General features: G+C 40.3%; 1 long non-coding RNA gene and 1 pseudogene across 2 annotated transcripts in view; one reads left to right on the top strand and one right to left on the bottom strand.

Moving 5' to 3' along the window:
* The window catches only part of LOC111095266, a 93,102-nt gene extending 77,629 nt beyond the window's left edge, over window positions 1-15,473 (bottom strand). For both annotated transcript variants that reach the window (XR_005357226.1, XR_005357225.1), the window contains exons 1-2: window positions 15,191-15,473; window positions 4,613-4,680 (exon numbers count right to left, since the gene is read on the bottom strand). This is a non-coding gene — a long non-coding RNA (uncharacterized LOC111095266). The remainder of the gene's footprint in view (window positions 1-4,612; window positions 4,681-15,190) is intronic.
* Window positions 15,474-18,017: 2,544 nt separating this feature from the next.
* On the top strand, window positions 18,018-18,625 carry LOC100683310 (annotated as a pseudogene).
* The last annotated feature ends 563 nt before the right edge of the window (window positions 18,626-19,188 follow it).

Consider the following 19,188-nt stretch of genomic DNA (forward strand, 5'->3'; position numbering starts at 1 on the left):
AATGTCTGACAATGATAGGAGCTCAAGGGATGGTTGTTAACACCTAAACTCTAAGAGCCCCCTCCCACACTTAAGAAGACCCATGAGGGCAGCCCCGGTAGTGCAGCGGTTTAGTGCCGCCTGCAGCCCAGGGTTTGATCCTGGGGACCCTGAATGGAGTCCCACATCAGGCTCCCTGCATGGAGCTTGCTTCTCCCTCTGCCTGTGCCTCTGCCTCTCTCTCTCTCTCTGTGTCTCTATGAATAAATAAATAAAATCATTAAAAAAAAAAGAAGACCTATGAGGTGAAGATACATATAACAATGTTTTAATTATCTCCACACTGATAAGGATTATAGTGAGCCAATGTGACTAGAGGAAATAGAAATCTGTAGTCACCTACCCACTTGTAAAATTTTAGCTCTGCCATAAAATCCAAATGTCCTTGAGTAACTTGATCTATTTTTAAGTTTAGAAGAGTAAATACAAGCATGAGTATAAAATTCTTTGCATATCCCTTTGCACATAGTAGGACATAAGTAGTAATAGAATTCATCCTTTATGCCATTATTTCAAAATTGCTTAATATTGTGAAAATGACTAACATAAGTCATTCATAAATGATGATATAGCCACAATTATATAATTATTAGAATTAGTGATTATATCCTGTCTTCCTGACCCACAATATATATATTCTTGTGTTTGTTATGTAAGTATTGATAGTTTTTGTATATTTAGCTCAGACAGTTGAGGAGAAAGATTTATATGATTGTCATACCTGAAATATATTCATAGAGATTAAGGAAAGTAGTTATAGAGCCACTTGACTTCCACAAGCCAAGGAATCCTCAGACAGAAAAGCAAAAAAGCCTCACTTTGAGGGTATCCACTTAGTAGAGCAATGACCTGTGGAAATCCATTCTAGAGAGAGTAGTCTGTATTATTTCAGCTCTGTCTAAAAAATCTGTATCACCTACATCCATCGTTGAGTTTTTCCCACTTTAGTGTGTCCTCTCCATTCTCAAAGAGAGACAGTATCTACACAGGGTGGGAGAGAAGTGCTAAAGTATTTTGGGTCGTGCTCCTCTCTGGAAGCAGGCATTGCCCTGAAATCCTCTATCCAAAATCCAAATCACACTTTTTCTAAACAAAACTATTTATTTCCAGTTAGCTCTACTTCGTTGTTGATTTTGTTGGCTGACAATAGAAAGCATTAAGCATTGAGATATGAGGACACAAGCAATAGGTCAGAACTGATGAATGGGTGACTTTGCCATGCCTTCAGTGTGGGGACTAGAGCACCCAATGCAAGTTTCCCTGGACAATCTGCATGACAATTGTTTGAGAAATAGTGCTCCAGGCAGAGCTGTGGACTATAAACTGTAGGCTTAGTCCTCTTCTACTTATTAACTAGACTTCAATTTCACCATCTTTAAGGTGGGCCTAATAATAGCACTTTTCTTATAATTTTATTATGGTAATTAAGAAAAAGAATTTGGGATCCCTGGGTGGCAGCGGTTGAGCTCCTGCCTTTGGCCCAGGGTGAGATCCTGGAATCCCAGGATCTAGTCCCACATTGGGCTTCCTGCATGGAGCCTGCTTCTCCCTCTGCCTGTCTGCCTCTCTCTCTCTCTCCCTCTCTGTGTCTCTCATGAATAAATAAATAAAATCTTAAAAAAAAAAAAAAGAAAAGAAAAAAGAATTCTGGCAAAGTTACTTGAACTCATGACTATACATAGTCAGTTTTCAAGAAATACAAATTATTATTATCATGCCATGCTTCAAGGACTGTGCCAGCAGGCAATCTCCCCCATGAGCTCCCTAAAAAAAATTGCTTCCACTGCAAAAGGCACCTGTTCAAACTCACATCACCCTCCTGGGACTGTCTGTACTCACTACTGCTCAATGTGAGGGTATGAACTGGACTTGGATTTGAACCTCTCACTTATCAACTTGGGACAACTTTGAAGGGTTATCCCAACCTCAGAAGGTTGGCTAAGTTTTCTGAGGAGACTGTGTCCCTAAGTATCTTCTCCCTCTGCCAAATCCTGCATGCTTCCTGTCCTTGCCATGGTTGTGGACCCTAAGATAAAGTCTTCTACATACTAATCTCCATCTCAGTATGCTTCTCAGGGTATCCAGTCTAGGGCATCATTATATTGCTAAGGTTTCCATCACTTTTAAATCGGCCACCAGCAGAAACCAGATTCAGAAAATATAAGCCTTATCCAGAACCTATGGAAGAAACCATTTTCTCTCAAGTTCTGTCTTCTGGCTGTTTTCCCCTATCTTTGGACCTTGTCCACTCCCTTCCCTCCTGTCTCCTATCCACACTTCTACTCTATCTAGTGCAGCATTTAGACATGATTCTAAACCAAAGATGTTGAAGTTAACTCAGTTTTTCCTGTTCTTGTTCCCACAGTTATATGGTTTCTATGAGAATTATAGAAAAAGAATGTTCATTAATGAAATAGCTGAGTATCCAGTGAGTCACTGCTCACTCACGTCTCCTTCTAACACTAGCATCCATCTTGATCTATTGTATTTGGTGTCTTGTTGGTTAGACTTTCAGGAATTTCCAGATGCTATAAATGCATTCATTGCTTTGATATTGTATCTCCCAACTTGAAAAATACAATGCAAAGTAATTGTGCGGGAGCTGCAAAATTTGCAAACTGTTTCATTAAGTTAGTGAAAGTGATAACAATGAACTACATATTCTCTTGTAAAACCACACATGCAAGACAGCAGCAATTAAATCGGTTAACAAAGAAAAGACAAACTTAAAAGACACCCTCATAGTATTTCAAGAGAGAATAACTTGATTATCAAAAGATCCAGAAGAACACCTGGAACAATGAACAAAATATTAAATATTTTTAATAACAGTATTCTTTAAGGAAGGATATGAAAGACAATTGGAAGGTGAAGGATATATTATCCTAATACTATATGCTCTTAATAAAAATCATGCATCCACCTTCAAAACAATGAAATCCACTTGACCTATTTTTTTGTTGTTGTTCATCCTAAGAATTATGTCATAATTTTATTTGTGGCTAATATTTTTAAATAGATGATAAAATGAACTTATTTTCATGATTGCTATTTCATTTATCATACATTACCCTAGTCAAAATTGCTTTTAATATTTTCTTCAAAATATGTGTCCCATTTTTGTGAATTCACTTTAAGTGGCCTTACCTCAGTATGAAATTATCCTGAGCTAATGAGGCCTTCCTCTCCTGCTGCTAGGGCGTGACCTCTGACATCCCCGGCATGTCTATTCCTACTGCATCTCTGGGCCTGACATTACATCAATTATCGCCTCCTCACACCTTTCCATGCAGGCACACAGCATCCCAGTAACCCCGGACTTTGACTATCGATGTTCCTCTCAGCATCTGAAACTAGGCACCGGGATCTAGATATCCTCTTTTTTAAAATAAACAAAGGATATCATAATGTTCATAAATATGAATAAGAAATAATCGTAGAAGCATAGCAGTGAAATATACATGTACAGATACATGTATGCACCTACACCTGCATCTGTATGTACACACATATATGTATATACATAAAAAAAGAAAAATCATTGCTATTCTTAACCATTTAAAAATTTGTTATAGAGATGCATTCATATGGGTATGTGAAAATGTTATGGATTATGAATTTAATGAATATAATCAAAGTGGTTTTACTTCCCCCAAATCCTGGGCTTTACATAACAAGACTAAATGAGTATAGTAACTATGGGAATGTGGGAGTTACCAGAGTTGGCTAAAAAAAATATACTGCCAGCAAGATCTTGCTTGCATGACAAACAACCAGAACATCCATCAAATTAAAATCATGTTTGAAGCGAAATCCTATTTGCATGACAAACAGCAGAGCATCAGTCAGAACAAACACTAATGTTTGAGACTTGGTACAAATTCTGCAGGAAGAAAAAGCAGCAAAGGGATTCCGGTGCTGAATTAGGGAGGAAAAGTAGAAGCCAGAGGTGCAGGACTTTTGCATAGAATGTGCCCTGACTACAAGTTTCAGCAAAAAAGCATCCAAAAGAGGCTTTGTTTCTTTTTGTATTATTATTGTTGTAAAGTAAGAACAAAGTCCAAACAAAAAGAAAGAGAGAAGGGAAGGAGAGGGGGTGAGAGGAGGAGAGAAAATGAGAGATGAAAGGTGGGAGAGGAGGGAGGGAGAGAGAGAGAGAGAGAGAGAGAGAGAGAAGTGTTCTTTTTTCCATGGAAAGAGAATGCAGGCATGGGGTCTGAAGGGAGATAATCATGCAGCCCAGCAGCCAGCAGCTAAAGGGTTTGGCAGGCTGCAGGAGCAGGTGTGCTTGGCTGTAAAACAAGCATTGCCTGCCAGGCCCTGGCATCATCCCAGACTCATGTATACCACACAGGCATATGGGGCTGGTGATAAATAGCAACAGGACAGGAGATGCAAGGCTAGGATCGGGGCGGTAGGCAGAACCCAGCCGTCTCACACATCCTCAGGCTCTCTCAGACCCTCTCTTCTGGGTACATTCCATCCACACGTTGGCCCAATTTTAGGGAGTGTGTCTGCTGTCCCTGTGAGAATGCAAGGTCTGCATTCAGGCAGAAGAGGCCTTGTTATTTACCAGTTCTACAGCATTGGTTGTACTGAGTCTCAGGATTCTCATCTTACAGTGAAGCCCAGGACAGATTTCTGAAAAGAAAAGAGAAAGAAAAGAACATGCGTGAGCATGCTAGGCACACCGCATGCGCCTCACTTCAATCATTGTCGGGCCACCTTCCTCTCTCAGTCTAGGTAGAGTCATAACTGCCAAAGTGAGGTCCTCATCGCATGTTGTGACAAAGACCCCGGATCTGCATTTCCTTTTTCTTTCACTATGCAGTCTTGTTTACTATTGAAAGCACCAAGTGAAGAGTTCTACAGGACAGGCCCAGAACCCAGAGCCAGGAGATCTGGAAATTACCCTGTCTCCTGTCCTGGGTTCTCACATAACCTTGGAGAAATGCCATTTCTCTACTTCAGCATCCCGAACTGTGTTGTCAGGGTTCTCCAGAGAAATAGAACCAGTGTTATTACATATTGTATAATTATAATATGTAATAGAACTATATTATATGTTACATAGCTACAGTTGACCTTTGAACAGCATGGGTTTGAACCACGCAGGTCCATTTGTATGTGGATTTTTTTATTTTGTTTTGATAAATACAGTACTCTGCAATTCATGTATTTTCTTTCCTATGATTTTCATAAAACATTTTCTTTTCTCTAGTTCATTTTGAGAACATTGTACATAATACATATAACATACAAAATATTTCTTTATGGCTTCTGTTATCAATAGGGCTTCTGGTCAGCAGCTTCCCAATAGTAGTTAAGTTTTTCAGGAGCCAAATTTATATAACTATAGAAATACAATGATTAATTTATATTGATATATGATTAGTGACTAATGTACAATTTGATTAATGATTCATATACAATTATATTCCATAATTATTATAAAATAGATACCATATAAGTATTATAATATAAATTATATGTAATTTATTTATATAATTGCATTATATATTATATATCAGTATATACTATATCATTATATATTTGCTGTGTAATGTATTTATATGTAATTATGACAATATATATGTAGTATTTTGTGTTATATATAGATATATTATAAGGAATGGGTTCATGCAAATATGGTGGCTGAGAATTCCCAAGATCTGGAGTCAGGAAGCTAGAGACTAAAGGCTTATGAGAGCCAGAGTTCCAGTTCCAGTCTGAGAACCAGGAGAGCCAATAGTGTAAGTTCCAATCCAAAGGTACAGGATCGAGATCTAAGAATGGATATTCAGTTCAAGTACAAAAAGCAGGAAAAAACTGATGTTCCAGCTCAAAGGAGTCGAGTGGAAGGAGTTACCTCTAACTCTCAGGAGTCAGTCTTTTCCTTCTATTTAGGCCTTCAACTGATTAGCTGTGGCTAATTATATTGGAGAAGCACAATTTGCTTCACTTACTGATTCAGTAAGTTAATTCAGATATTAATTTCATCCAAAAACACCTTCATAGTCATACTCAGAATGATCTTTGATCACATGTCTGGGCAGGATGTGGCCACATCAAGCTGACACACAGTATCAAACATCACATCACCCATATTGTATGGAAAGAAAGGAGGAGGAGGAGAAGGAGGAGGAGGGTGAATAGAGCCCAGAAACATGGGATTGAATACTCAAGAAATCAACTGACACTTAGCATCCTCCAGGAAACAAGGTGAAGCATCTAGATTCAATGGAATATTTAGGAGACACATAGGAAGATGATACCTTATCATACCATGAAAAATACTGGACATTGGTTTTCTAAAGTGAATGAAATCCTTAATGACACATAGAAATAGCATTATACTACTTAAATGTGTTTCTACCATGAGCCAGGCATCTTACACGATTGTCTTATTTTCTCCCCACATCAACCCTCAGAGTTGAGCTTCATTAAATTCATATTAGATAAGGGGCAGCGGCTCAGAGGGTTTAAGTAACATGCCCAGCTTAGCTAATCAGTGACAGTGCTGGGATTTGCTGCATGCACTGTGTCCTGGTGTCTAGGACATTGCCTGGCATATGGCAGGTGCTCAACAAATATTCATTGAGTAAATAATGAGTGACACCCAGATAATCTTCCTTCTCCTGCCCCTGTTTTTACTAGCTCTCTCTCACTGGTAAGCCTGGTGGATCCTACCCACCTGTCCACATCGCCCTGTTCCTGAGTCAGTTAGTCCAAAATAGCAAAAGAAGAGGATTCTTAACTTCAATCCCTTCTGATGATGAGGGCTGGATATTTCCTTTCCAAAAGATTAAGCTATCTCTGTAATGGAAAAGGACCTTGGAAATTTTATGCTTCAAGTGACTTGTTCTCTATGCTCCTTTCAGGTACTCTGATCCATGATGCACAGTAACGATGCAACACCATGGGGTCTGATTTTGCATTCTGATCTGATTTGGCCACTTCAGGTTTATGAATCAGGGCAAAGAAACCATATTTTTAGTGTGTTTTCCTCCCTGTTTTTTTTTTTTTTTAAGATTTTATTTATTTGTTTGTTTGAGAGAGAGAGAGAGAGCACAAGCAGGGGGAGGGGTGGAAGGACAGGGAGAAGCAGACTCCCCACTGAGCATGACCAGGACCCAGGGATTATGACCTGAGCCAAAGGCAGATGCTTCACTGACTGAGCCCCCAGGCACAACTCCCTGTCTGTAAGTGTGGTATGACTTTCCCTGGCACATAGGGCTGCTGTAAGCATTAAATGTGCTACTTCGGGCAGCCCCAGTGGCTTACTGGCTTGGTGCTGCCTTCGGCCCAGGGTGTGATCCTGGAGACCCAGGATCGAGTCCCACATCAGGCTCCCTGTGTGGAGCCTGCTTCTCCCTCTGCCTCTGTCTCTGCCTTTCTCTCTCTGTGTGTGTGTGTGTGTGTGTGTGTGTGTGTCTCCCATGAATAAATAAATAAAATCTTTTAAAAATAAATAAATAAATAAATGTGCTAGTTCATGCAAAGTAGTTAGCATAGTGTCTAGCATATGGGTCAGGAGGATGAAGGATGACCAGTTAGGTATTATTATTGTTCAACCTCAACATCCAGTTTTATTCTACAGGAGATTGTCCCACTGGAGAAAAAAGCCCAGTGCTAATATTATTCAAAATAAGTTGTGTACAGTTTTTGGACTCTGTATTAAAATGACTGCCCTTGCCAGGGCCTGTTTTGCTGGTTGAGTTGGTTCTCCTGATCTCACCCTCCTCTTCTTGGCTTCTTACACTTACTGAGGACACAAAACACTCAACCACTGTGGTGCCCCCACCCTCGCTGCCAGCACTGCCAGCCTTAGAAGCTGTCTTCTCCATATTTAAAGATGTGTCACTTTCTCTTTTAAAAACTTCCCTTTTATTTGGATTAACAGCCCAATCGTCCAGTTTGCCACTTCCAAAGTGATTCCAATAAATAGAAACCAGAACATTTGGAAATTGCCTCCAGCCTTTTCTGTGCTAGTCTCACTTGGAAATCTCTGGCAGCTGCATGTTTTCCTAACGATCTTCAGTCGCTCAGAGAATGTATAATTCATTCCCCACCTATCTTCACTAATCCCACTTTCCTAAAATAAATATTAACTGAATTTATCTGCTAAAACAAGCCCAAATCAAGTCTCTTATCAAATGAACTCAGAGGCAGAAAAGAAAGCTGAGAATCTGGTCGAGAGGTAATTGTCTTTATTGGGAAGGCAGATCTAAAACTCCCTCTGGCCTGCCGTTCCATTCAATCCTGTTCAGCAAACCTTTATTGAACACTCTCTATGCAGGCAGCAACAGAGCTGGAGAGGACAGAAAATTGGATTCAGAGTTAGAAGGCCTGATATCAGAGGAATTGGATTCGAATTCCATCTTTACTCTTGACCAATTGCGAATGTCCGGAAAATCACTCTGAGGCTCATTTGCAGTGGAATAATAGCATGATTCCTATTACCAGAATCCCTCAACGGCTCTCCCCACCTCCCTGACACACGCAACTTTCAGCAAGTCTCCCTGGATTTGTCAGGGATAAGACAGTGAGTGTCTTGTCAAATATTAGAAAAAAAATATTGACTTCCTGATGCACGGGTGGATTATGGGAGTAGAAGTTGCAATATCTCTAGCTCAATTCAAAGGAGAAAGTTATTTGTTTTGTTTCATGAAAATGTATAAATCTCATCACCCATGAAAATATCTTTGCCAATCCAATTCTACTCAAGCCCAGTGCAGTCCTATTACCATAACAGTACATTTGCTTGCTGCTAGCATGGGAGATGGAGGAGTAATCTAGAAATGTGACTTGTACCTTAAATTCAGAGGCATTTGTTTCCAAAGGACTGATCTGATAATCTCACCTTTTTGAGCCTTTGAATGGGACCATCCTTGGAAACATCCCTCTTTGCTAGTCTGCAAAGACTCGCACTGGATTAGGCCACCCAGTCATTATAGCACCAGGGACGCTGTGTCGAGTCACAAATCTGACTCATCATCTAACGTCAATAGGTAAGGGGAGCACCAAGATTGCATAGATGATACATAGTGAGTAATTCCAGATTTGTGCTACTAACCTATAGCTACAAAAGGTAATTTTAAAATCTTCCACCAAAAAAGGTATTGTCTAAATAGATACTGGATTCTTTCTGAAAGACAAAAGAGGAGAGGAAAGCAAAGCAGAGCAATGGTAATGGTTTATGACAAAGGCCGACTGACTTTTTTACTTTCCAACTGGCTTCGTGACATCATACCAAATACTGGGATTTCCCCTGTCTCTCCCTCTCCAATAAATCCCCTCCTGCTTCCTTCCCAGGGGTGTGATGGTAGACTATGCAATGGTTTCAAAAGCATCCAGTAGACTGTCAAATCCTGAACATGCTAGAGGTTGTCACCATTCTTCGCCACTGGGACAGATGCTATAGGGACAAGCAGATGAAAATCTTATGACCCCACCACTCCTGAGTGCAGAGCCCAGTGAGAAGTAGTAATAGGCTCCCCAGCAAGAAAGTTCGCTGAGAATTGAGCAAAGGAAAGGTGGTGGCCCAAACATGTACACATTTAGGAAAGCCCTTTGCCATGAAAAGAATGTCAAAGCCAAGTGGAGCAATTACAGAGAAGAGGTTACAATTGCCTGAGAAATCTTCAAGGAAAACAATTCCTTGTCCTCTGCAGGGACCTTCCAATGCACCCTCAGTAAAGCATCATTAAACCTGCATGGGCCTAATGAGGTAGTTCAACATCATCCAGTTATTAAACAAACAAAAAAGCTCTGCTCTTATTTCTCAAAGAGCTCTCCAACCCACACACCTTCTTTGAGTTCAAATTAAGGAATTAAATATTCTGTTTTTTTTTTCTTTGCACCAGTCTGTATTCCTATCTTTAATTTACAAAGCCAGGGATAGAAAAGGGAAGAAGGGGGGCATCCTAACAAGTTTATTTCTTTAATTGGCATTTATCTATTAATATCTCTTTTCAAAAGGAGGATATAAACTAGAAACAACCCATTGTTCTAAGCACCTTGAGAGTAAAATAACATATTACAAAGATAATAGAAAAAAAATAAAGGCTGGAAAGAAAAACACGAGAATGCATAGGTAACTTTCAGGTTATAGGATGGTTGTTTTTCTTCTTTCATCATTTGCTATTAATTTATTTTTAACAAGCTTTGATAATATGAAAATGTGTTATCATAAAAAATGCCCCCCAAAAGAGTTTTCAGTGGGCAACTGGACTATATAGGTATAGCCACTTAGATTCCAAGCTGAGAACACTAATGCATGAAGCTTTCTTCCCAGCATCCCTGTAATGAACAAGAACCAAAAGACAAGGATGTAGGAAGGTTTTGTCCAAATCCATTTGCCTTAAGTTGGAAGTCTCCACCATGTCTCAGTCTCATGTTGTAAGTTCAGTGGAAGTACATTTGAGAGCCTGATACAGGGATTTCAGCCACACTCCCTGACCTTCCTCCCTTCCCTGCTCCTTTCTCAGGGGCTAGAAACTATTGTCTCCAAAGCCCTGGTCAGAATCGCTGATTGCTGAGGGCTGGAAGTACCTCCGTCTACGACCCTGCTACTCCTTGAAGCACAACTCAGACACCAGAGCTGCTCTTCTGTCTGTCCGAATGCATGAAATCAAAGCTTTCTCCACATCATCAAACACCAAAAGTTGCTAATGTAAATTCTACACACAGGAGCCATTTTTTTGGTCTACTTTTCCCCTATTACTTTATTTTGCTGTTATTGTCCTAATAATCTTTGGTGGGTGACATTTGTCCTACCAGCTTCAAGTTGGCTTTCTGCTGCCTGCATATAGCATTCCTGTACATTCTAAGTGGAACTATGGAAAAAAGATCACAAAATATGGAAACTATTACCTTGTTGCAAGTGAACCCTTGAAAAACCCTTAACTTGAAAGTCTTCATTCTGCCCAACCATTTGGTCAGGGCATGGGCTCTGGGAAAATGGCATTCCAGAGAGCATGACTTCTTTTTGTTTGTTTGTTTTTGGACTTTTTTTTTTTTTATTGAAGTTCAATTTGCCAACATACAGTATAACACCCAGTGCTCATCCCATCAAGTGTCCTTCTCAGTGCCCATCCCCCAGTTACCTCACCTCCTGCCCTCCTCCCCTTCTGCAACACTTTGTTAGTTTAAACCTTTGGTCAAGGCATGGGATTGGGAAGATGGCATTCCAGACAGCATGACTTCAAGGAGACTGACCACACTGGTTTGCTGACGCCAGCTAGCACAGGCTCAAAACCAGATACTTGCTAGCAAGATCCCACCAAATACACCTCCTCCCAATTCCCTATTCAGTAGCTTCTGGATGGCAGCTGAAAATTAGCCACTGAAATCAACAAACGTTACAAATCTGAGTGTTTTGTTTTGCTTTGTTTTGTTTTGTGCCAGAGAGCCAGTTAATAAACTTCTTTCTAGCACAGCACTAACTACAAGCCTATGAACGGTCAATATTTTAAAGAGCCATCTGGCTCGCAAACACCTTAGGAGAAAGGCCTCTCATTTCTGTGATTCCTCTAGGAAGGGCCAGCAAGAAATAAAGGCCCATCCCTATGACTTTTTCCTCTCGGTGCTTTAAAACAAGCAAAACCAGAGTTCTGGCCAGTCGTCTCCCACCCTCCGTTTGCATCATGCATAACTTGAAAGTCCTTCCATTATTTAGACCACACAGCTTTTTACACCTTTACTGTGTTATATCAGCCAGCCTGTCTAGTTTTGGAACTATCCTGTAAATACATCAGCTTCAATTTTCCCTTTCTTCTGCCTCATCCTCGGGCTGTAACTTTCATTCCTTTCCAAACAAATCTTTCCCTTAGTGGTTTTCTTTCCTGCCTCCACTTCTCATCTTCCACCCCTCTCCCAGCCTACATGGGTCTGCTGCCCCCTCAGCTCACCACACTCCTTCCTGTGCCTGCCTGTCCACAGCAGTATCTTCTTTTCAGACTCCTGGCTGCTCACATCCCTTCTCCTTCCCTCTGAGGATGTTCCTCTGTCAGTGGAGTCCTATCCCTAAAACACCTCCCTTGGCTGGCACAGCTATTCCAAATCATGGTTCTCAGTCTTCATTTCTGACTCGTCTTCTGTCTCTTCTTGGCGGGCCTTCTCCAGGAGTCTGGGTTGGGCACCAGCCACCAGGTCCACTCAGCCTTTGGAACCTCTTTTCCAGCCATTGATATTTTATTTTCTTGTTATATATATAAATATGGCATTTCCTCTAGTAGAAGATAGAGGACTGAAGAGCAAAGAGTGGGCCTTAATGGAGTAAAGGGACTTCCCTAGCTGGATCTCCCCAATATCCTAAGTTATCTGATAGAGTATAGGACAGTGGTTCTCAAGCAAGGGTAGTTGGTCCCTTGGACATTTGACAGTCTGGAGATTTTTTTTTTCATTTTTACAACTAATGAGGGCATACTACTGGCTACTGGTGGTTAGAGTCCATGGATCTCGCTAAGTGTTCCACAGTGCACAGCACAATTCCCCCCCCCACCACCAAAAAATTATCAGACCCAAAATGTCAATAGGACTGAGGTAACTTCTAGTGACCATCCTATTGCTGCCTACCACTGCTACTTACCAGCTAATGGGAATAAGCGTTGGGCTGTGGCTCTAGTTATACTTGCCTGACTACCAAATAACTGAGTTCCATAAGGTTTGCTACACCCATATGCTTACCTCAACCTGGCATCAAGATGGCCCCCAATTGGCTCCCTATAAGGCCTTTGTTCTGACCTGCAGTCCTCACTGAATGCACAGCAGAGCACCTCACTCTCAATCGTTGGATGTGTCTCTAATACGCAATGAACAAGCCATTGTATCAGGACAATCTGTGTGTGAGTCTCAGCAATCTGCATCTTTAACATGCATGTCAAATATTCAAAAGCTTATCCACATTTGACAACCACAAGTTTAGGGAAAGTATAAGTTAGTGGCTAGAAGCTAAGAGACCCAAGGTCACAGGACAATTATGACCCCCAGCTTGAGTGATTCTGAGTTTTTGCTAATCTTCACTCCGTTTTTTGGTCTATAAAATGAGGATATCTATCAGTAAGACATTCCTGGTGGAGTCGTGACAACTACATGTGATAATGCAAGCACAGTGTTGAGCAAAATACCCAGCAGCTAGTAATCACTTGGCAAATAAAAGAGGTGGTGCTAGTAAAACAACTTTAGATTCTTTATGGTTAGGAAAAAGAGAGAAGCCAGGAGACTCTTTTAATATTAGGAGGGATTACGGATTATCATACAACTAATAACCTACTTTCTACAAGTACTCCTTCAATTTTTTTTTGTGTTGAATTGAAATGAAGTGATTTAACTAGAGTGTACATGTATCCCATCATTTGTAATCAAGCAACAATTCAAATAGAATAGAGTGTTTGAAAGGAATAATCCACGGATCTTGAAAACAGTGAGGAAAGGAAAAAGGAGAATATAATACATAGAACACAAGATGCATTGCTGTGAGCTGAGTCTTGAATATCCTCTATTTTTGTAGAATATCCTCTTCGTTAATTTGGTCTCAAGGGTCCAAACTGTCTTGCTAATCTGATGACTCGCCACAACATCCTGGTATTATCATTCCAATTTTTTAAAACCTGAGTAGACTGAACTGCAGAAAAATTGAGTGAATCGCTCAAGGTCACACAGAAGTCAAGCCCAGAATAGAACTGTGTCTGCTGGTTTCCCGTTCAGCCATGACCCTTCCCAATATGCCTTATTTGAAGCAGTCTGGTGAGAGTGGCTAATGGCTTGGATATTCTTGAACCACCAATATATATATATATATATATATATATATATATATATATATATATATATATTAACTGAGTGATACTCTTGGCAAACTTACTTATTTTCTAGAATAAAAGATATTTCTGAAAATAGAGCCTCTAAACAAAGTTGATTGTCAGTCTAAAAGAATAGTCAGCCTAAAAGCAGTGAATTAATTTTAACCTAAAAATGTGGGTTTGGGTACTGTAATCAAAGAGGAAGATTTTATACCAATATCAAGAATCTTGAAAGGCAAGAAGATTGAATGAAAAATATTGAACATCAAAGTAAGAGTTTTACAAAGGTTAGAAAACCTGGATTCAGAATAAGAGCAGGCCTTTGAGCAATGAGTTTGAATTCCTGCCAAGAAATGTGGTGCACCTTGGCACCCTTCCCTGACCTCACAATCCTGAGCATTGGCTTATATCTCATGCTGCAGCCAACTCATTTCCTCCAGCCCAATCGATGGCTTTCTAATAGCTGAGCATCCTGCTCTGAATCACTTGCAAACCACTAAGATATATTTTCACTGTTTATTTTCTAACTTGAGACAGAGAAGAGCAAGGTCAGTTGATTCTTTCAATGATTGCTCTTAAAATAAAAACTTTTACTGCTGTCTTTAGAACTTTTGAAAACCAATGTCCAATAATACAGCCATTTTAGCAAATTCAGTTGTTCATGACCATAGTGTTTCTGTAACTTTATTATCTCTGCCTACATCATATATATTAATGCACTGGCATTATTAATGGGTATGTACTTTTACATTTGTCAAATGTAGTGCTTTGTGCTTCCTACGCACTCAACTAACATTGGAAAAGAAAAAAGAAAACGCACAAAAATAACAAATGGTCTTTTTTAATTAGGGGCTTATTATTCATGTGAGATAGAGCCCTCCTATTATAAGAAGAAGCATATATCGATCATGTGATGGTACAGAGAAAAGACTCTCTGGTGGGAAAAGTGCATGTCAAGGAGCTGTAGAAGATAAAATTGAAATGGGTGTGTCATTTAGGCAGAGAACAAAGTTTTTGATATTGGGCATAATAGTATGAACAGTATGAGCAAAAGAATGAAGGGATTCCAACCACAAGATGAAAGTTCTAGTGTGAAATTACTATAGGCAATAAATTTGGTAGCCACTTGCCATTTGGTAGCCAACATGCTCACAAGCAGCTGCATTGCACCATCATCAGTATCATCAAAGTCATGTTACAATTGCAAGTCAGAGAAAGGAATTCATCAAAGTCCAGAAACTGGAGCACAGATATTATTAATCATCATTATTAGAACACCCATGCTCTTCTAACGTTTATTTGAGACCACTTCACACTTTTACACCAACTGGCACAAGATTGCTTACTTTCTTGGGACTTGAAACATCATAAAGTATGTGGCAGAGAATTCACTTTCATTGTTCTTCATCCAGATTTATGTACTCATCCAGGATCTCATTTGAATATAATGAATCAACAGAGGCCAGAGGCTGGATTAAATTTGCTGACCAACTATCAAGGCATGTGATGAAACCAGCTCATTTTTCTCTTGTAAAGCTATGTTGTCTTTACCTTCATTCTGTCTGAAGTGGAAGATGTTTTTCTAGATGCTGGCCTATTTTGGAAAAGTGACCCAAATAATCCAAGATTTTTTTCCCTCAAACTCCAAATTCTATTTCAGATGCGAGTTGCTGGTTGCTAAGGGAACCACCACAGGGCAATTATCATTAAAACAGGCTCTGAAACTAGATATCTGATAGAGGGGGAATTGTTCTCTGGTCTTTTAAGAGCAACAGTTGGGTAAACCCTTTCTCCTGTGAGTAAAGCCCATTCAGGGTCAGGCTGCTTTTCTTTTTCACCCCACTTCCTGGGAAAACAGTGAAGGACAAAAAAGCCTTGGAGAAGAGAAGACTCACATTTGGATGAAACGCGAAATCAAATTGAACCTATAAATTCATGATGGCTGTAATATAAGGAAATTGTATTTAAACATGGATAATGATTTTTTCTTCTACTCTTTTTATAAATAGGAGTATAAGTTACATGCAATAAATGTAGCCTTGATGTACATTTTGATGAGTTTTGACATACACATTTGTGCAACCACCCCAGAAATGACACAAAATGCTTCCATCATTCTTTTTTCTTATAAAGATTTTATTTATTCATGAGGGACACAGAAAGAGAGAGGCAGAGACACAGGCAGAGAGAGAAGCAGGCTTCATGCAGGGAGCCCGATGTGGGACTCCATCTGGGGACTCCAGGATCACACCCTGAGCCGAAGGCAGGCGCTCATCTGCTGAGTCACACAGGTGTCCCTGCTTCCATCATTCTTAAAAGTTCCTTCCTAATACCATCCCAGGTATTTCTTCTCTCCTACACACCACTATTGCTGACACCAGTCACCATAATTTAGTTTCTCCTACTCTGGAACTTCATATAAATGGAATAATATAATGTTTAATCTTATATTAAGATTGGCTTCTATTGCCCCATATAAGGCTTATGAGATTAATTGATGTGATTATATTTATCAGTAGTTCATTCTTTTTTATGGCTGAGGAGTATTCCACTGAATGAATATGTCACACTTTTGTATCCATTCACCTACTTGTTAGCAAAGATTTAGTTTGTTTTTTACTACTATGAATGAAACTGCTATGAATGTTCTTTTAAATATCTGTCTGTGGACAAGTAATTTTCATTTCAATTTGATTTGATAACTCCTTTTATTTTTTTTTTAATTTGTTTATTTATTTTAGAGAGAGAGAGCATGCAGTGGGAAGAAGCAGAAGGAGAGAGAGAATGAGACTCAAGCAGACACACACTGAACGTGGAGCTCGATCTCATGACCCTGAGATCAGGACCTGAGCTAAAATCAAGAGATGGCCACTCAACCAACTGTGCCACTCAGCTGCCTCTTGATGACTCTTTTTAGAAGTTGCTACAGTAGGAGAAGATTGTTCTGAATTTTCTCTACCTTTAGCCCCTTGGTGGTCTCAGCCCAGGGTTTTGGACCATCCCCTTTACCAACATTATCCATCCCCAGCCTCCAATACCCACTGAAAGCATACCTCAAATTCCATGTTTCCTGGGATATCACAGCCAAATAGTATAATAAAGACAAGGCCCCTTTCTCATTACCATTTCCATTTAAATAATTGAGACCTCCTTTTAACACTACCCAGAAGTCCCTCAGGGTAGTAGCTTTGAATTCCATGGGTGACCACTTTGCATATATTTTGCACTCATAATGAAAATACATCCAAGTTTCAACATTTCACATTCTGGGATGATTCTGAGAGCCTCCTGCTTTTTCTGAGCTATAGGAAAAGTTATGTTAATAAGACCATATTTAAAATTCACCCCAGTGGTGCTTCAACATCCTTGCTGGGAAAGATGTACCAAGATATTTGCTGTAATCCACGCTAAGACCCTTCTAAAGATTTAGGGACTTTGTTACAGTGGAGAATGCTTTATTGGAGGACGGTGGTCTGGCTATGGGATCACCAGAGCATTTATTTTAGCCCATAGGGTAGGAATCCTGTTGGCAGTGCTTTGATGCTGGCATGCACAGATTATGCCCAAAGCTCTCACACATTTCTGATGCTTCTGGGAGTGCCACATCTCTAGCTGATTTAATCCTATCAGCTGATTCTTTCTGTTTTTTTTTTTTTTCTCACATCTAACTGATGTGCAAGGGATACCATTTAAACATGATTGTTTCATCTCTTGATTTTGTTTGTTTGTTTGTTTGTGTCCCAATGTTAGATGTTATATCATTTCCCAACAACTTTCTGGACTTTGTGAACCAAATAGGCATTGAGGGGATGGATCCCTGGGTGGCTCCGTGGTTTCGTGCCTGCCTTTGGCCCAGGACGCGATCTTGGAGTCCCGCGCCAGGCTCCCGGCATGGAGCCTGCTTCTCCCTCTGCCTGTGTCTCTACCTCTCTCTCTCTCTCTCTCTCTATCTCTCTCTCTCTCTCTATCTCTCTATGTCTATCATAAATAAAAATAAATCTTTAAAAAAAATAGGCATTGAGTACCACACCCATTTTACAGATGGTAAGAATGAAACAGATTAAGTAGCTTGCCATGTTGCATTGAAATTATGCTACTTTACTCTTCCTGTCTGTGTCCAGACAGCTCATGATGCACCCTGACTGATTGTAATGCCACAGCTGCATCCTTGGGATGACCGTGTGGGAGACAGCTGGCTGCACCTGCAGTCGCGGAGACTCCTGACATCAAGCTCTTTGGGAAGTGGAGCATCAATGATGTGCATATTAATGGCATCTGCAGGATTATATAGCAGTGAAGGAGAAGTATGCCAAGTACCTGCCCCACAGTGCAGGGTGCTAGGCAGCCAAGTGCTTCCCTAAGGCACAGTGACCCATTGTGGAGTGCCTTACCAACTCAATGATGATGTACGGCCACAATAATGGCAAGCAGCTCATGACTATGCACACTGCCAAGCATGCCTTCAATATCATCCATCTGCTCACTGGTGAGAACCCCTTGCAGGCCCTGGTCCATGGCATTATTAACAGAGGTTTCAGGAGGACTCAACCAGCATTGGGTAAGCTGGAACAGGAAGGCATCAGGCAGTCGACGAATCCCCTCTGTGCCGCATGAATAAGGCTGTTTGACTGCTGTGCACAGGTGCACAGAGTTGACCTCTGGAACATCGAGACCACCACCCACTGTCCAGCAGATGAGCTTATCAACACAGCCAAAGGCTCTCCAAATCCTATGCCATTAAGAAGGATAACCTGAGAAGTATAGCCAAGTTCAATTGTTGATCACCTGACTGTGGCCCCAATACACCCATCTGACCTTTGGGGCAGCCTCACACACACATAATATATATATATTAAATAAATAAATAAATAAATAAATAAATAAATAAATAAGATACTATATATATATGTATGTGTGTATATATATATATATATATATATATACACACACACACACATATGATGCCACTTTAAGCATTTCCAACTTTGCCCCGTACCCCAATTGGGGTGCAAGCAGCAACTTGTCTCCATTCTGAGAAAAATCCTGAGAAGAATTCTCAATTTTTTCAGTGAAAGACAAGTGGATGCTTACTGTAAGGGAAGGGCTTGACAAGGTAGCCCCTCCAAGTTCCCCTAGATATGCCGGCCTGCACTGAGGCAGGGGCCAGTAAATTATCACATGAATGAAGAAACCTCCTGAGAAGAAAAGGATCTGTTCTGAACCCTTTCTCTTTTAGGGGCCAGTATTTGAGTGTGTCTAATAAATTTGAATGGTTGCAAGAAGGTTAAAAGACATAAAGAACACCAATGGCCACAAAAGCGGAAGTCATCATGGAGGAAGAAGC

The sequence above is a fragment of the Canis lupus genome, chromosome 3, assembly GCF_011100685.1.
Source record: "Canis lupus familiaris isolate Mischka breed German Shepherd chromosome 3, alternate assembly UU_Cfam_GSD_1.0, whole genome shotgun sequence".
Taxonomy (NCBI): domain Eukaryota; kingdom Metazoa; phylum Chordata; class Mammalia; order Carnivora; family Canidae; genus Canis; species Canis lupus.